Raw genomic sequence first — 16,937 nt, 5'->3', positions numbered from 1 at the left:
CCCAGATCACAAGGACTGACACTGATCTGTGAAAAAAAGAGAACAAGTCGTCCAGTCATTAGAAACGCGGCTGTGAGCTGCTTCACCCATTTGCAGGTGAGGAAGGAGGGAGGAGGGCCAAGGGCCAACCTTCTCAAAGGGCCTGCTCTGGGAATCACTTTCGTATGCACATAAATTTCCACAGTAAGTACCTCCTGGAGTTTGCATGCAATGAATTGCTCTTCAAGCTTCCTGTCCAATGTCCTGACTTGAGTTGTGCTACCAGAAAATCAGGTGTCTCTCAATAGCGAAGTCCAACTTGGCTTTTTTTTTTTTGGAAACCAGAACTCACTACTTAGAGCCCCTAAGTAGACCCCTCCCCCTTTATTCCCTTTAAATGACATTTTACCCAAAGTCCCTGGTCCTCGGCGCCCTCGGAGCCATGGCAGGCAGGAGCTGTTTGAAATCGAAGATGCAGAACCAGGCAGCCAAATGGATAAGATGAGCTTTTCCTTTGACCCTAAAACGAAGGTCAAATCTGTGTTCTCTGTCTCTGTGTCGCGAGTGTTTTTGAAAACTAGTTCTACTTCTTTCTGAGTCTCCTCGTCCTGGGGGAACGACAAGGCACAGGGACAGGCAACGAGCCCCCTCTTCCAACTAACAGCCTGCTGGCTCTGTTCCGGGGCAGCGCTTCTCTCCGATTCCATCGGGCGCCTTCCAGGCAGGGTTTGAAGATCTGGCCGGAGTGAGCGGTGAGGACCAGACCCACAGGCTGCGGCTCAGGACAACAGAGAGTCACCTCTACCGAGGATTTGCCACCTGCGTCCGATGCGGATCAGGCCATTGAAGCTCCGCAGTTGTCTGGTGAGGTGGGTCGTGGCCCTGGTCCACGGCCCAGAGGCGGTGCTGGCTGCCCCAGATCACACAGTGTCTGTAGGATCTGGTCCGAGTGCTGTGTCCCGTGCACTGAGGCTCCCAGGGTCCCCGGGCCACACCTGGTCCATCTCCAATGGAGCGTTCTGCACGCCAGTCAAAGGCCTGCTGTCTCCAAGGCCTCCTGGCCAGTCAGTTCAATGATTCTGTTAACCAGCCAACGTCTGGGATGGTGCCCCTCCACCTGGTCCTGCAGGCTCCTCCCCTGACAGCCCTGCTGCCTGCTGTCCCCATACCTCCCAGGATGCTCCCAGGACACCCGGGGCAACACCGCACCACGCCTGGTGGTAGCTCCCGGATGACCACTCCCGCGTTGAACCTAGACCTTTCCTCCCACAATTACACTCACTCTGTGCCCCATCTCTCCAGGGCCTCCCAAGGAGCCAATTGGTACCCAGAGACGAAGAGCAGTGGCATAAGCATAAAAGGCTCACACCCCCAGCCCCTCGGGACTACCTACTCGCTGTGTGGGCTCCCCGCAGCTTTCCATGTATGACGGAGGTGATTCTTTGCCCATGAGGAGCCCATTCAGAATGTTGTATCTGTCAGCGGAATTCCTTCTCTCCCCATAAACCCTTCTTTCTCTCCTAAAGCAGAGGTAGGGCACCATCCCCTCTCTCCCAGGCTACTGCAGACCTGGCGCCACCTCACATCCTCCAACCCCGGGCCAAAGGGATCTTCCCAGAGTCTAAGTGCGATCAGATTTACCCCCTAGAAAACCTCCAGGGCCTCAGAGTCCAGTCGAGACGCCCTGGCATGGCCCATGAACCCTGCACGCTCTGCTCTTGCTCACGCCACCAGTGTCCCCCGCGCTCACGCCTGGTGTGAGCCATGCTCTCCTTCACCTGCACACACACAACTATTCTCTCTTCATAGGGGCTCTTTCTGCTGCTCACTTTACTTATTAAAAATATATTTTCATGGATGTCAGAGAGGGAGAGAGAGAGAGAAACATCAATGAGGAGAGAGAATCATGGACCGGCTGCCTCCTGCATGCCTCCTACTGGGGATCGAGCCTGCATCCCGGGTCTGTGCCTTGACCTGGAATCTAAGCGTGACCTCCTGGTTCATAGGTCAACACTGAGCCACACCGATCGGGCTCTGGTACCCACTTTATTGACAAGGAGAGGGGCTGGGAGGGTAGGGATGTTCCCAGAGAAAAGGGGTCTCCTGTGGAGAGGGTAAGGGACTTGTTTGAGACCAAACAAGGCCCAGGTGGAGCCAAGATGAGAGTAGGAGTCAGACACTAGCTTTGCCCAAAGGTCTGCAATCATATGTTAGAATCAAGAATGAGAATGATTGCGATGAGGCAGAGTTACGACATAGGGACTCAAACATGCATTCTCCGGGGCCGGCGTAGGACTAGATGTACGTACTAGATGAGCGTTCACAGAGAGGGCCTGTTGTTGGCAGTTTGGCAGAAGAACATCCAAAGCCCTATAAGAACCTCTGGCCAGAGCTTAACATTAAATTAAAACAACCTTCTAGTGAGTCCCAAACAAGAGCATTCAAAACCCACTAAGTTTATAAGATAATCATGTTGGAAACGCAACAATAATTTCAAAAAAATTTTTCTTAGTTTTGAAATTCCTTTGATTTCAGTAGAAGTGCCTTTTAATAGGATCCTACTGGTTTTAAACGTGCTTTCAAGAATTCTGTAGACTCTTAGAGGCAAGAGAGAGAAAGCAAGACCAAGCCCTGCCCCTGAACTTCCCCTCTGCTCCGGGCCTCGCACCTGTCTCCCCGGGAGTCCCCGTCGTCCCTCTAGGAAACCCTGGCGTCTTCTGAGCACGCGCAGCCCTGTGGGGAACATCTCTGGTGTAGAAAGTCTCCCAGGGGAAGAGGAGGCCCAGAGCAGGGGCTCTGGAACTTGAATCTACACAATCACCTGGGAGCTGTGTAGACATACGGACTCTCAGAGACCAGGCCCCGAGTCTGTGACCCTCCCAGGGAGCCCAGCTGGCCTGAGGCAGGGGCTCTGCCAGGACTTTGGTGGGAGCCATGGGTCCAAGGTCACCTGCTGCAGAGCTGGACCTGAGTGAGATCCAGGTCTCCTGCCCGGCTGGTGTGGCTCAGTGGTTGAGCGTTGATCTATGGACTACTAGAAGGTCACGGTTCCATTCCTGGTGGGGGCCCAGGCCCAGATTTTGGGCTTGATTCCCAGTGTGGGACTTGCAGGAGGCAGCCAATCAATGGTTCTCTCTCATCACTGATGTTTCTCTCTCTCCCTCCCCCTTCCTCTCTGAAATCAATAAAAAGATATATATTTTTAAAAGACCCAGGTTTCCTAGCACCTGGTTCAGTGCTATTCTCACACTACTCCACTGACTCTTCAACTCCTCGATTGTTAAAATCCAAACTTCACTATTTTGAAACACCAGAATCCATCAACAATAAATGGGTAAATGAAATGCATACAAGAAGAATATTATGCAGCCTTAAAAAAGGAAGGACATTCTGACAGCCGCCACAACAGGGATGAAACTTGAGGACACAGTGGTAAGTGAACTAAGCCAGTCACAAAAAGACAAATTCTGCATTCTTCCCGGACACGCAGGCCTTAGAGTCATGGAAATGATCGATGGAAGATAGAACGGCGGTTGCTATGAGCTGGGGGAGAGGGAAGACTGGGGAGTTAGTGTTCAATGGGGACAGTTTCATTTGGGGAGATGGGTGATGGTGATGGTTGCACAATGACGGGCATGCACTTACTGCCACAGAATGGCCCCCTTCCAAATGGTTAAAATAGTAAAACTGTATGTGCATTGTCACACACACGCGCGCGCAAAAGGAATCCGTTTCTCTCTGTGCTGACTGCATGTACCGTTCTACGGATGGGAAGACGCATTTACAGATCCGCTGGAAAGAGAGCAGATGAAGGCTGGAAAGAGAGCAACGAGGGGCCCACTTTTCCTGGGTTGTGTGCAGGAGTTTGAGGTCTTCCTGGGACTGAAAGACCAATGAGATGTGTCCATATTCATGCCCACCAACATCCATTCTCCCAGCTGCTGTGGTGTGCGGGTACTACATTTCCCAGCTTCCCTTGCGGTTGTACTACATTTCCCAGCCTCCCTTGCAGGTTGAATACAGCCATGGGACTGCGTTCTCACTAGTGGAATGCTACCAAATGGTCTGTATTGGGAGCCGGGGCCCTTAAGAGGCAGGCTCACCCCCTCCTCACACTCTGTTCTTTTCTTGCTGGCTGCCTCCGGGACTTGGCAGCAACCCAGCTGGGACAGGAATACCCTATGGGATATCGAAACCCCAGTTAGGAGGAGCCCGGGTCCCCGAATGACTGCAGAGAGCAGGGGTCACCTGCTAACCTGTTCATCTCGGGCAGTTACTTAAAGAGAAAAAACTTCTACGTTCTTTAAGCCACTGAACTATTGTCACATCTCTTACCTAACCTGTTATAGAAGCAAAGGAGATGCTAGCTCTACCAACTGGTCCACATTTAAAACATTGCGTTTAGTTCCAAGGGCCACTTTGGAGAATATATTTTTATTGATTTCAGAGAGGGGGAGAGAGATAGAAACATCAATGATGAGAGAGAATCATTGATCGGCTCCCTCCTGCACGCCCACCCACTGGTGATCGAGTCTGAAACCCGGGCATGTGCCCTGACCAGAAATTGAACCTCGACCCCCTGGTTCACAGGTTGACACCCAACCACTGAGCCACACCAGCCAGGCTAAAGGGTCACTTTTTGAAAAGAGATGGTGACCATGTGAAGCATGTTCAGGCAGAGGGAAGGGCAGCAACACTTAGCCAATGAAAATCGGTTACGGACACTGCAGTTGTTGAGTCTGGAAAAGAGATTTCTCAGGGGTGGCATGATGGCTTCTTCAGACACGGAGGAGGCTGAACGGAGCTGCATCGGAGCGGCTCCTATAGGACCGGTGGGTAGTTGGGGATTATGATGAGGCAGGTTCTGATCCAACACAGGGGAGACGTCTCCAATAATTAGGGGTGATTTGAAAAGTATCAGAGGCTTCTCCCCATCACTGTGTCTACAGAGACCTGCTGCCCACTTGTAAGGTGACCTTTACGGGGTGAGTGTGGCACCATTGTGTAGGGCCCAGCAAGTTCTACGATTTTAGGCAGGAGGGTAGATCATGCAGGTTGGAGCCAGGTCATCACAGGAATTACATGTCAGTTTGGATTGGACCTCAGATGTCAGGGGAATCTTGACGGTTTCTGAGCAGAGTAGCAACATGACAAAAACAAGGAACGGCGTGGCTCTGGCCAACGTAGGAGGGAGAAACCCCAATTCTCACAGCCCGCGCTGGCTACCTGGCGCGTGCCTTCTCTGAACCAGTAGCAACGTACGGAAAGCCAAGAGTAAAGAACATTGATTTTTTATGACTCTATTTTTGGGTAATCAAAAAATATATTGGGGGGGCTAGCACGTTTAAATCTTATCTTCCGAGAGGAATAACCATTTTAGTCCTAGAGACACACAGTACTTTTCACCCTCGTCATTCAGGCTGGTCGCATATCTAAGCTGCTATGTCAGGGGCCAGACCGCCGAACCTCCTCTCTCCGATAAGAAGGACTCATAAAGGGGGCCAGTGAGTGGTTCAAGGCCACGGCGGGTGAGTCAGTGCACGGGCAGGCTGCTTGGCTGAGGTCTCCGCTGCTGCCCCAGCCCGTGCTACCAGGCTGCCCTCAACCAGGAGTACCTCCCGCATACCAGCACAACCAACCCGAACCAGCGGCCTTTCCAGACCTGGAAACCCCCCGAGACATGTCAAACTCAGCCACCTTCATTTTGCAAACGAGGAGAGTGAGGCTCCGGGAGGAGGTCACACAGGCAAGGGCCTAGCTATGACTCGAACCCGGTTCCCCGGATCCCTGGCCCTGGATCTTACCACCCGACCTACCCAGACGATGGGAGGCCCGGGAACGCCACACACGCATCAGTAGTTGCCTGGAAGCGCCCGGGCCATCACCATGAGCTCCGCTGTCTGGAAAGACAAAGGCTCGTGTTGGCTTTGGCCACCAAAGAGAGGAAACATTCTGCAATCCTTGCAAAGGCTCAGCTGAGGGGGCGGGAGGCCTGTGTGAGGCTTGCACCGCACAGGCGAGAGGGGAAACATGTGTTTCGCATTTGTCTCGGGATGGGAAAGAAAAACTTTTCCTTTCACTTAATCTCCGTTTAAACAAACAGAGAAACTGCCCTCTCTGTCAACTCGCCGAATGTCAGATATTGTTCACCGGCATGGCATCGGCTTACTAAGCCGCGGCCGGGCCACCTTCCTCACGTAATGGCCCCCTGGATGAGCAGGCACTTGGGCCTGGCGCGGGAGGGGTGGCTACAACAATCCCCGCTTCCTCTGATGACTTGGATGGGAGTCAGCTGATGGGAGTCAGATTTCCAAATCTGTAACCTCTGGTTTCAGCCAGAGACCCGAGGCCATGCAGCCCCAGTCATGACTCAGGATTTGGGGAGTGAAAGCAGGCACGTCAAGTGATGTAAGAAAATTTCCCCGTTCCCCCATCCCACTGGTGTCGTCCTCCCTCGGGAATTCAGTGGGGGGGGGGGGAGGGGGAGGGGTTGCCTTGTCACCCAGGCGCACCCAGGCGCTCGCTCCCGCGGGCGCCTGGCACAGATCCTACTGCCATCACAGTGGCCAGTGTCACAAAGGAAGTGCTTAGTTACAATTGCTTTCCTGTTGGCCTGCGCGTGCTCAGATCGTGTGTGTGCGTCCGTGTGTGTGTGTGTGTGTGTGTGTGTGTGAACCTCACAAAAGTAAACTAGGAGACAGGAGGGCCAGGTCTGGGCTGAAGGGAAGTCGGTGCGAGTGGGGGAGGCCAGTGATGCAAGCCTACCTTTGAAGTCACTTTGTTTGTCAAGAGTCTGCCGCGCTCTCTCTCCGAAGGAAACTCCGCTGGAATGAGGTTTCTGTGCCTGTGGGGTCAGGGCTATTGTTCTTGGCTCGGGGCTTCGCCTCGAGCCCTCGCTAGGACATGTATAAATCCCATAACAACAGCCCGACATGCGATGGCTCACCCGCGCATTACATCAGGGGACTTTTACTCGGCGATGTTGAATGCCTCATTGTTTAATGGGGCAGGAAGTTTACTCTTGGTGTAAGTGAGGAATCTTTTTTTTTTTTTTTTCTTTTTCCTCCTTACCTCCTTGGGAGATGTGGACAGAGGCCTGCCTTGTCAGCCCTGGTCTCGCTCCTCCGTGAGAGCAGCTGCAGCCACGGGGCTGCCCAGCTTCCCCTCTCAGGACGGGAGGTTTTCTGAGGACCAGAGGACCAGGCAGGCTTCTCCAGGGGAGGAGATGCTGGGTGATGGGCGAAGGGCCACCCAGGGGCAGGGAGGGGCTGGATCTTCTGCAAAGGGCTGGGTTTTCTCTTCTCAGTTTCTTCCATTCTGATCCAGACCTCGGTTTGGTTCTCACACACATACAGGGGGAAGCCCCAGCCCCAAACCTGATGATGCCTTTTTTTTTTTTAACCCCCTTGGTGACCAGCTCACGCTGGGAACCTCGGGCTACGACTCTGAAGTCAGAATGTGTCCGACTAACTGGCCTAATTCAGATCCACGACCCTCCCCTCCATTGGAGCAAATCCCTGAGAAGAATAGAAACATCTAGAAAAAGCCTTGCAGGCTCCCAGATCTGATGATATACCCTGTAAGCAAACTCTCTCTCGTTTGTTTGTTAATCCTCACCTGAGGGTATTTTCCCGCTGATTTTTAGAGAGAGTGGAAAGGAGGGGGAGAGACACACAGAGAGAAACATCCATGTGAGAGAGACACATCCATTGGTTGCCTCCTGCATGTGCCCGACCAGGGGCCAAGAATCTAGCCCACAACTGATGTACTAGTATGTGTCCTTGATGGGAATCGAACCTGGGACCTTTCAGTCCGCGGGCCAACGCTCTATCCACTGAGCCAAACCGGCCAGGGCTGTAAGCAAACTTTTTAAGACACAAGAAGAGCCCTTTCAGCCTTTTGCTGATGCCACCGGCCAAGAGACTGGCCGAGAGAGACGCCCGGAGAAAGGAAGCGTCCACAAACGCAACTCCTTTCCGTCAGAGGAAATCGGCGGGCGGTGAAGATGGAAATGACAGGGACACTTACCTCGTAGGACGAGGAACCCTAGTGCTTTCTTTGTTTCTGTATCTCCAGAATCTTTTATTTCTCACACATCCGCACAGACACCCAGAATGGCCTTAAGAGAAAAAACAAAAAAGCTGGGCACCACGCCTGGGTCCTAGAGACAAGGCCTACGTGGAAAGACGGCTGCAATCGCCTCCTGCACACGGCTCCGTCCACACGCCCCCATGCCGCGCGGGGACCCCTGGCCACACGGATGCTCAGTACGTCTGTCTGTTTGCAACGGCAGCCTCGCAATTGGCCGGGACTTTCACGTGTGTGTGAGCGCGAGCTTTCACCTGCACCCAACAGGCACGTCCAGGAAGCCGGACGCAGCCACCACTCCCCGTGCTGAGCGCTGTTCTCAGGCCTGAGCTCCACGAGAGGCACCTGCAGAGCCACAGTCAGAGCCTCCCCCCGCCCTGAGGTTCTGATTTAATTGGGCTGCACCGGGGATCCGGGCACAGGTTTTTCTTCTTAAGCTCCAGAGTCCCCGTCCACTGCACGAGGCCAGCCCCCTCGCTGGCCCGCGAGAGGAGCCACACCCGCCGGCTCCTTGCACAACAGCCCTGTCCTCTGGCACTTGTCCCCTCTCCCTGGTCCTCCCCCGGCTTCCCTCCAGGCGCCAGCATTTGGGATCAGGCCTCCCCTGTGACCCTCGCCCCCGGGGGAAAGACCTCCCGAAGATGCCCCCGGGTATAACCGAACGTTGTAAGTCACAATAACAATGACTGTGTGCAACGCACCCCGTCATTCTTGCGCAAGGAAGTGAGCCACACCACGCTGTGTTCCGTGGCGCTCGGCTGCCTAGCGGGACCCTTCCTTGGCGCGTCTGGGTCCCCGCCTCACGAGGGGCCGGTGCCAATCCATCCGGTGCAAGGCGTGAAGGCATTGCCACATGGCACGAGCTTCCTGTGCCCGGGGCCTACACAGCGCTGGGTACACACATCCTCGATGCTCAGCAAACTTCTGATGAAACTGAGAACGTGAAATCTGCAAATTCAGGGTGTTTCCCTAACCTCATTTGGTTCTGGAAACTCAAACCACCGGATTGAGAAAAATAGGTCCTGGTGATTACAAAACCCCCTCCGAGCGAGAACACCGTGAGCAGCAGAACTAGCCAAGGAAACGCGGCCGCTATCAGCAGATATGCATGCGCACCGAACCCTCCCGCCCCTCCCGCCCCCAGCTCTTCCTGGGGAACCGCGTCCAGGTCCCTGCAGGAACGGGTGCAGCTCCGAGCTCCCTTCCTTCTGAGAAAGCAGCTCGGTGGATGGGGCTGTGAGCCCCCCAGGGTGGGGGCCGGGCCCCAGGCTGCAGGTTGGAAGTGGGGGTTTTCTTCCATCTGTAGGTGCCCAAGTGCCCCACAGGCTCAGCTTGGCCATTTCGTCTGCTTCGGGCCGCGTCCTGCCCGTCACACGTCGCTGGGAGATGGTTCCTGGAAGGGGGTGACAGCGCGGAGCCAGCGTCCGTTGATTAATGGGACTATTTTGTATCATACGCTTGAGTAGGTTTAGTCAATAATATGTTCTTTTAAATATAGATATCTATATATTTTATTGATTTCAGAGAGGAAGGGAGAGGGGGAGAGAGAGATAGAAACATCAGTGTGAGAGAGAATCACTGATCGGCCACCTCCTGCATGCACCACACCAGGCAACTGAGCCCACAACCCAGGCATGTGCCCCGACCCGGAACCAAACCGTGACCTCCTGGTTTATAGGTCAACGCTCAACCACTGAGCCATGCCGGCCGGGCAATAATTTGTTCTACTGGCTGGACTCTCCCCACCTCACCTCACCCTCTTTTTCCAGAGTTGTCTTTGCCATTTTCTCTCACGTATTCAATGTAAAATTGTTTCTTAAAAAAAAAAAAAGAAATCAGTGAATCCTCTGGGGGTTTGATGGAATCATCTATACATAAAAGGCCAAGTGACCGACTGTCTGTCCATCTGTCCGACCGGCCAGTACATATGACATGCACTGGCAATTTTTTATAATAAAAGCATAGTTTGCAAACTTTCCCATGGCCCGGGAGTTTTCTGGGAATTTGACCAGGGGATGGGGCCTCCGGGAAGGGGGGGGGGGCTTGGGGGGGGGGCAGGGAAGGGAGGGAGGCCCCAGCTGGCAGCCAGCAGCGGCTAAAAAAATTTCCTAAATGGAATTTTTCCATTTAGCAACACCTATTTTATTCGAATCTCTTACATTTTCCCAATATAATTGTGTAGTGTTCTTACTCAGCGTGCCACACAGGTTTAAGGGAAGTGGCTGATGCCTCAGGTGCCAGTGTGAATGGAATATCATGATTAGGATTCTCAGCTACTTGGCATACAAAAACGCCTTTGGGGGGGGGGTGCTTATCGTATGTCCAGTCATTTTTCTAAATCTTTCTGTGATTTATTCCAGTCGTTTTGGGTAATCCCTTTAAATTTCCTAATGGTGAAACCACAGGGTTCCCCAGAGGGATGTTTTGTAGCGACGTACAAGTCAAGGGGAGCGTGGTCCCGTGCACCAGTGTCCGGCGGCCGCCATAACCAAGTACCACAGACCGAACAGGCTACGTCTAGGATTCTGGATCCACTCACGGACCATATGACAAGACATCCATTGAAAAAATCGCTCCCGCGCAGCCCGTGTGGCTCGGTGGTTGAGCATCGACCAGGCGCCAAGAGTTCACCGGTTTCCTTGCCGGTCAAGACACGTGCCCAGGTAGTGGGCTCGATCCCCAGTAGGGGGCGTGCAGGAGGCGGCCGAAGGATGTCTCTCCCGTTGATGTTTCTCTCTCTCTGCCTCTCCCTTCCCCTCTCTCTAAAATCAATAAAAACGTATTTTTATAAAAGAAAAACAAAAACAAAAACAACGCTGCTCCTTTGAGTTTGCTCTGAGGAATGGTGTGGGAACTGCATCCAGATTGGATCCGGGAGGCATGGCGAGGAGTGTAAGTCTGCTTAGTTACGGGGCTCCCGTGGTCCAGCTAATCCGAGTTCCCGCGGGTGACATTCAGAAGGAAGCAAATTTGGGCTCAACTTAATTGGACTCCAAGATCCCAGGGAATCTTTGGATTAAGCCTGTCTCCCCGGGGCCGTCTACCTGCAGCAGGAGCCAGTTACCTCATCCTGTCCGCACGGACGGATCCGTACCGAGGCCTGTGCCGTGCCAGGTGGCAGGCGCCCGGCCAGACGCTGGGGCCGTGCCGGGCTCGGCGAGATCCCGGTCTTCCCCGCAGGAAGCTGACGTGCCAGTGGCCCCGAAAGAGTCTAGGCAAGTGGGTGGGCGCGATGCTCAGCGTCATGGAGAAGATTCTGTCTGCAGAGGGTGCGGCCAGGTGACCGCCGTGCCCCTCGGAGCCAAGGCGCTGTGGCCTTTGAGGTCCCCGAGAGAGGCCATGTAGGGGAACGTTGGGACTTGGGAGTGGAGCGCGTTTAAGAGGAAGAAGTTAGAAAGGGTTTCAATGGGCGCAGGCACTCTCCCCAGAAAAGCAGGCCCCCCCTGCACACGCCTGAGCTTCCCTCGCCTGCTTCCCATTGCCCTGTTCTCAGCCTCACCCCCCACCCCCGGAACAGACGCTCAGCAAGCAAACCGCCCAGGCCCACTGGGCTGCTGGGGCCAGCGCCGCCACCTCCGTGGGGAAACCAGATCCCTCCCATCTCAGCAGGCCACGCGGCCTGGGCCCGAGGTGTTTCCCCTCCTGCCGGGGCTCCCGGCCAGGGCGTGCAAAGCGAGCAGCTCTCCATCCATGTTTTCAGCTGAACCAGGCCCGGGGCGGAAGGGAGAGGCCTCCGCTCTCGCTCTGCTCTCGGTGGCTGCTGCTCCTCCTCCATGAGCCCAAACAAAGCCGGTGCCAGGGCAGGTAATCGGCCCGAGGAAGGCGGAGCCACACCTTGAAGCGGAGAGGGAGCCTGGCCAGGGCGCTGTGGGCCCAGGAAGCTGGTCCTGCGGAACCCGCTCAGGGCCACGGTGACCTGAGCCGCGCTGCCCGGCGGGGAGCAGGCCCGGGCCTCCGGGAGAAGAAACCCTCTCTCTCTCTCTCTGCTCGCGTGTTGCCCTGTGACCACGCGAGAAGGTAAACACACGCTTAAAAAGCCCTGTCGTCGGTGCTGGGTGACGCCTGGTACTCAGCACCGAGGAGGTCTCTGGAAACAAAGATCACAGTGACCCCACCCCCGCCATCACCCGCGCCCCGCTGCCTGACGCACGCGCACACATCCTTACATGTGGGTGCACGCACACACACGTGTATGCACACCCGGGCACACACACCAGGGTGCATGCATTCACCCTATATTTCTCCATTCTGTACATACACCCCAACACGTGTCCTGTACACATACACACGTGCACAGGCCCGCACACACATGCATACGCATATTCTTACACATACGCATCCTCACACAAACATCCACGCACATCAACACTCTGCACACACATCCATACACAAACACAGACACGCAGTCCTCATGCATGTACTAGTATGCACCTATGTATATGCACATGAGAAGAGAAATACACTTTTTAAAAAGATCTGTAATATGAAGGGATTAAGCAAGAACAACAGCAACCCATATATATAAGACACATAGACATGGACAACGGTGTGGTGGTAGCCAGAGGGAAAGGGGGTGGGGAGGGAGGTGGAGGTGGGCAAAGGGGGAGGAGTGGGGACAGAGACTTGGTTTGGGGTGACGGGCGCACGATGCAGCGTGCAGATGAGGTTTCCTTGAGTTGTGCACTTGAAACCTGTATGATTTTGTGAAGCAATGTCACCCCCAATAAATTCCATTAAAAAATAAACTTTAAAAAATGAACAAAAATAAAAAGATCTGTAACAGATGCCAGAAAGGCCTGGTACCCAACACCCAGCAGGTCTCTCTAAATAGAGAATTCTCGTGCACGAGCACACACATCCTCGCACATACGTGCACCTTCACAGACAAACACACATGCGAGTCCACATTCTCACAGCACAACATGTCCTCGCACACGTGCACACATAGGTTCACATGCTTATGTGCAGCCTCAGACACAAACACACCCCCCCTTCCATAGACATGCACCCTCCCGCCTCCACCCTGGAACGCTCACATACACACACACACGCACACGCACGCCCATACATACATACACACACACATACACACACGCACACATACACACACACGCACATACCCTCCCGCCTCCACCCTGGAAAGCTCACATACACACACACACACACATACACACACACACACGCACACACATACACACACGCGCGCGCACACACACACACACACACACACACACACACCCCTTTTGCTGTGGATGCTTCCCCGGGAGTGGATTGGACGCTCCCCTCCTGGGTGAGGCAAGGCCGGTGACTTTCGTACCAGGCCAGGTTTCACCTGGAGCTCATGGCCTGGGACCAGGTTGGTAGATGCTGGTAGCAAAGGCCCAGAGCCCAGGCCGTGCCAGGCTGAGCAGGCAAGCTCCCGACATCCGTCATGGAGAGAGCCGGCCGCGCTGCGCCAAACGCTCTTCTCAGTAGCTCGGTGACCTTGGGCAAGTTACACAGCTTCTCTGAGTCTTCGTTTCTCGTCCAAAAAAGGGAGGCTGATATCAGAGACTTCATGGTGATGCCAGGGTGACGCGGGCACCAGAGTGGGTGTTCAGGAGAGAGGCCTCCCATGTTGCTGCCCTTGGTCCCCAGAGCTCCCCAGGCCACCGTTTCCCAGGCCCCGGGCGCGTGCGGGACAGAATTAAAGTAGGTGAGTGTGCGGTACGCAGGCAGTTGTCGGTGTGACCGGTGATCGGGTGTCCAGCGGCCCCGCCCCTCCTCTGTGACCGACGGGCCAGAGCACTTCCAGGGGGCTCTGAGACAGGGCCTGTGGCCAGGGGGTTCTGACGGGGATGGGAAAGAGGTCCTTTTTTTTGTCTGTAAAGCTCCGATGGCTCGCTGGGGGAAAGCAACGAGAGAGCGAAGCTACAGGAAAGGAGAGACCACGAAACGGAACCTGCCAATGCTCCCGGCTGCTGCCTGGACCATCTGGAGCAGCTAAGCGCACGGAGGAGAGAGCACGCCGCCCAGCCATCGCCCGGCAGGAGCTGTGAGAGCCGCCCGAGGGGCTGGAGCGGACGCCGTGGGCCTTGTCCCCGGGGTGACGGCAGATCCCTTCCGAAGCCAGCCCGGTGTGGCCACGGAAACATGGAAACACGGCCTGACCTCTCCCCCCACCCCCACCCGCCCCCGCCAGCCGCCAGCGGGCCCCTGAGCCTCACTCTCGAAGGCCAGCGGTTCAGTGGAGACGAGCAGGCCCGTGCATGTACCCGCGGAAAAATAAAACGATCGGGTCCCGGGTGCCAAGACACCAGGCCCAGCTCTGCCCTGGCATCTGTCATCCCGCCTAATCCTGACAACTCCGGGGGTGGCAGCTGGCATGTTCACTTTACAGATAGTGTCCCTGCTCAGAGAGGGTGTGAGCCCGGCCTGAGGTCACACAGCCAGGCGAGGGTGGCAGGGGGAGGATCGGAACCCAGAGCTTGGCCGCTTGTCTCCCGATCTCTGTGCTCCCCTAACGAAGAGGGACGAGTGTCAGGAGACAGATCTGCTGGCCTCTCCCCCGCGCTCAAGCCAGAACCCCCGGGACCCGACGGCCGGAAACAAATGACCTCAACCAGCCGCCTCCTTTCACAGACGCCGGGAAAGTGAAGGAGGCCAGCGCGCGGCCCAGGGTCACGTCCGCCCTGTGTCCGCATCCTCATTCCCGGACTTCGCTCTCCCCGCAGCCCCCGGACGGAGCTGGGGAAAAACCTTCCTTCCGAGCCGTCCCCGGGGAGGACAGCTGGACGCCGCGGCCCGGGAGCCGGTGACGAGCTGATGACGCCAGGCCTGTGTTTCCCCCTTTTGAGAAATGCTTTGGCAAGACGAGGCCGGGGGGCGGTCAGCGCATTTGGCAGATGCGGTTACAGGCCATCTGGAAGCCGGTGTGAGGACCAGCAAGCTGCTGCCTGTCATTCCCTGAGCGTGGTCCCGGGAGGGCCAGCTGCGATGGGATATTCAGAGAGAGGCTGGCTCTACCCGGAACCCCCAAACAGAGCCGGGGCACCCCCACCGTGCTGCTTTGCAGCCTGAGTCCTGGGGCCCCCTCGGCAAGGGCCCATGACACAGTGGCCGGCCCGCCCGGAAGAGATGCTGACGTCCTTGCAGCCAAAGGGTGACATTCGAGCACAGATCACCCTCGTGAAGCATCGCCCGTGGCCCAGGGCCCGTGCCCCTGTCGTACCCACGTTCTCCTGCTCCGTCCTCACCACGAGGCGTGAAGCCGGAACCAGGACCCGCCCCTGTCTCCCGTCGAGGACACCGAGGCCCAGAGAGGTGCGATGAGGTTGCAAAGGCAATAAGGGTGGAGCCAGAACTCGAATCTGGGCGTCCGAGGGCCTGGCCGAGGCTCCCACCCAGGGCACCGGGCTGCACCTGTCACCGCTTCCCGGGACCTCCGGTGACGCCCAGGCATCCCTGAAGCAGGAAGAGCCGCATCCCGGCCATTCCCACGCCCCCGCCCACTGTCCCCTCCGAATCGGGGACCTGGACAGAGGCCGGCTCCAGGAGACCCTCCCATCCCGTGGTCGTGGCCTTCTCACCCACGGATGAGTCAGCTGGAATGTTTGGACACCCCGGGCTCCCAGCTGTGGTACCAGGAGCTGTCAGGAGGCAGGAATGCGCGGAATGCCGCTCCCTGCGCTCCTGTCGGCACCCCCTCCCCGCCCCCCAGGCCAAATCCACCGAGAGTTTGGGAAGGTGAATGACACAATGTTTGTCAAGGGTTTGGGGCGACAGGTGCACCCGAAGATGAGGACAAAGACCGATCCTGTTCCCAGGGCTGCGGCAGTTTCACATCCCTCCCCCGCACGCCCGCCTTCCGGGCCCGGGTGCTCCTCTCCGGCCCAGGGTTCCGGCCCAGGGTTCCAGCCCAGGGCTCCAGCCCAGGGTTCCGGCCCAGGGTTCCAGCCCAGGGCTCCAGCCCAGGGTTCCGGCCCAGGGTTCCAGCCCAGGGCTCCAGCCCAGGGCTCCGGCGAAGGGCAAGAAACCACAAAGACCTCTTTGGCCAACTGTGGCCTGGCCTGGCCACTCCGCCATCCTCAAACACGGCTTTGGCCTGGCCTGGCCACTCCGCCATCCTCAAACACGGCTTTGATTTTGTCCCGCGCCTGCTCCATCGGCTTTATACAGGCTGCCACGGGGGCTTTTCTGGCACTTTCTCTGCGCAGGGCTCGGCCCGGGCACTTGAGCATCAACCTAGGAACCAGGTCACAGTTCAATCACGGTTCAATTCCTGGTCAGGGCAAGTGCCCAGGTTTCAGGCTCCATCCCCAGTAGGGGGCGTGCTGGAGACAGCCGATCAATGATTCTCCCTCATCATTGATATTTCTATTTCTCTCTCCCTCTCCCTTCCTCTCTGAAATCAAATATAATTTTTTTTTAACGATGATGATGCAGACAAACCAGGTCTGGAGATGGAAATGAAACCCAACCCTCAGAGCTGCGCACTGCCTACATGTGCCCTCTGCCTGGCTGCCTCAGCTCATGTCATTCCCTGTCCGTCCGGGCTTCCTTCCCGCCCTCCTTTCCAGGGGGCAGCGGGGTGGGCTGCTCCCCCACCCTGAGCCCTTCCTCACCCGCTTGCTGATTTGCCCTGTGGATATTGGCTCACCTCTCATCCCCCCCCCCCCAATCCCTCAGGGACACGAAGCATAGCTCCCTCATACACCAGTGCCTCGTGCGAATTCCCTCCGGCACACGTGGCCCCAGGCACTGGGGAGACACATAGAAATACTTCTGTAGTGAATGGGCCGCCCCGGCTGACGGTGGGAGGTGGGAAGGATGTGGGGGTCTGAGCACAGACGCCCTTTGTAGGAAATGCTTGGCTTGGGAGCCCACCTGGA

The sequence above is a fragment of the Myotis lucifugus genome, unplaced genomic scaffold, assembly GCF_000147115.1.
Source record: "Myotis lucifugus unplaced genomic scaffold, Myoluc2.0 scaffold_269, whole genome shotgun sequence".
Taxonomy (NCBI): Eukaryota; Metazoa; Chordata; class Mammalia; order Chiroptera; family Vespertilionidae; genus Myotis; species Myotis lucifugus.
Note: the sequence above shows the minus strand (reverse complement) of the source record.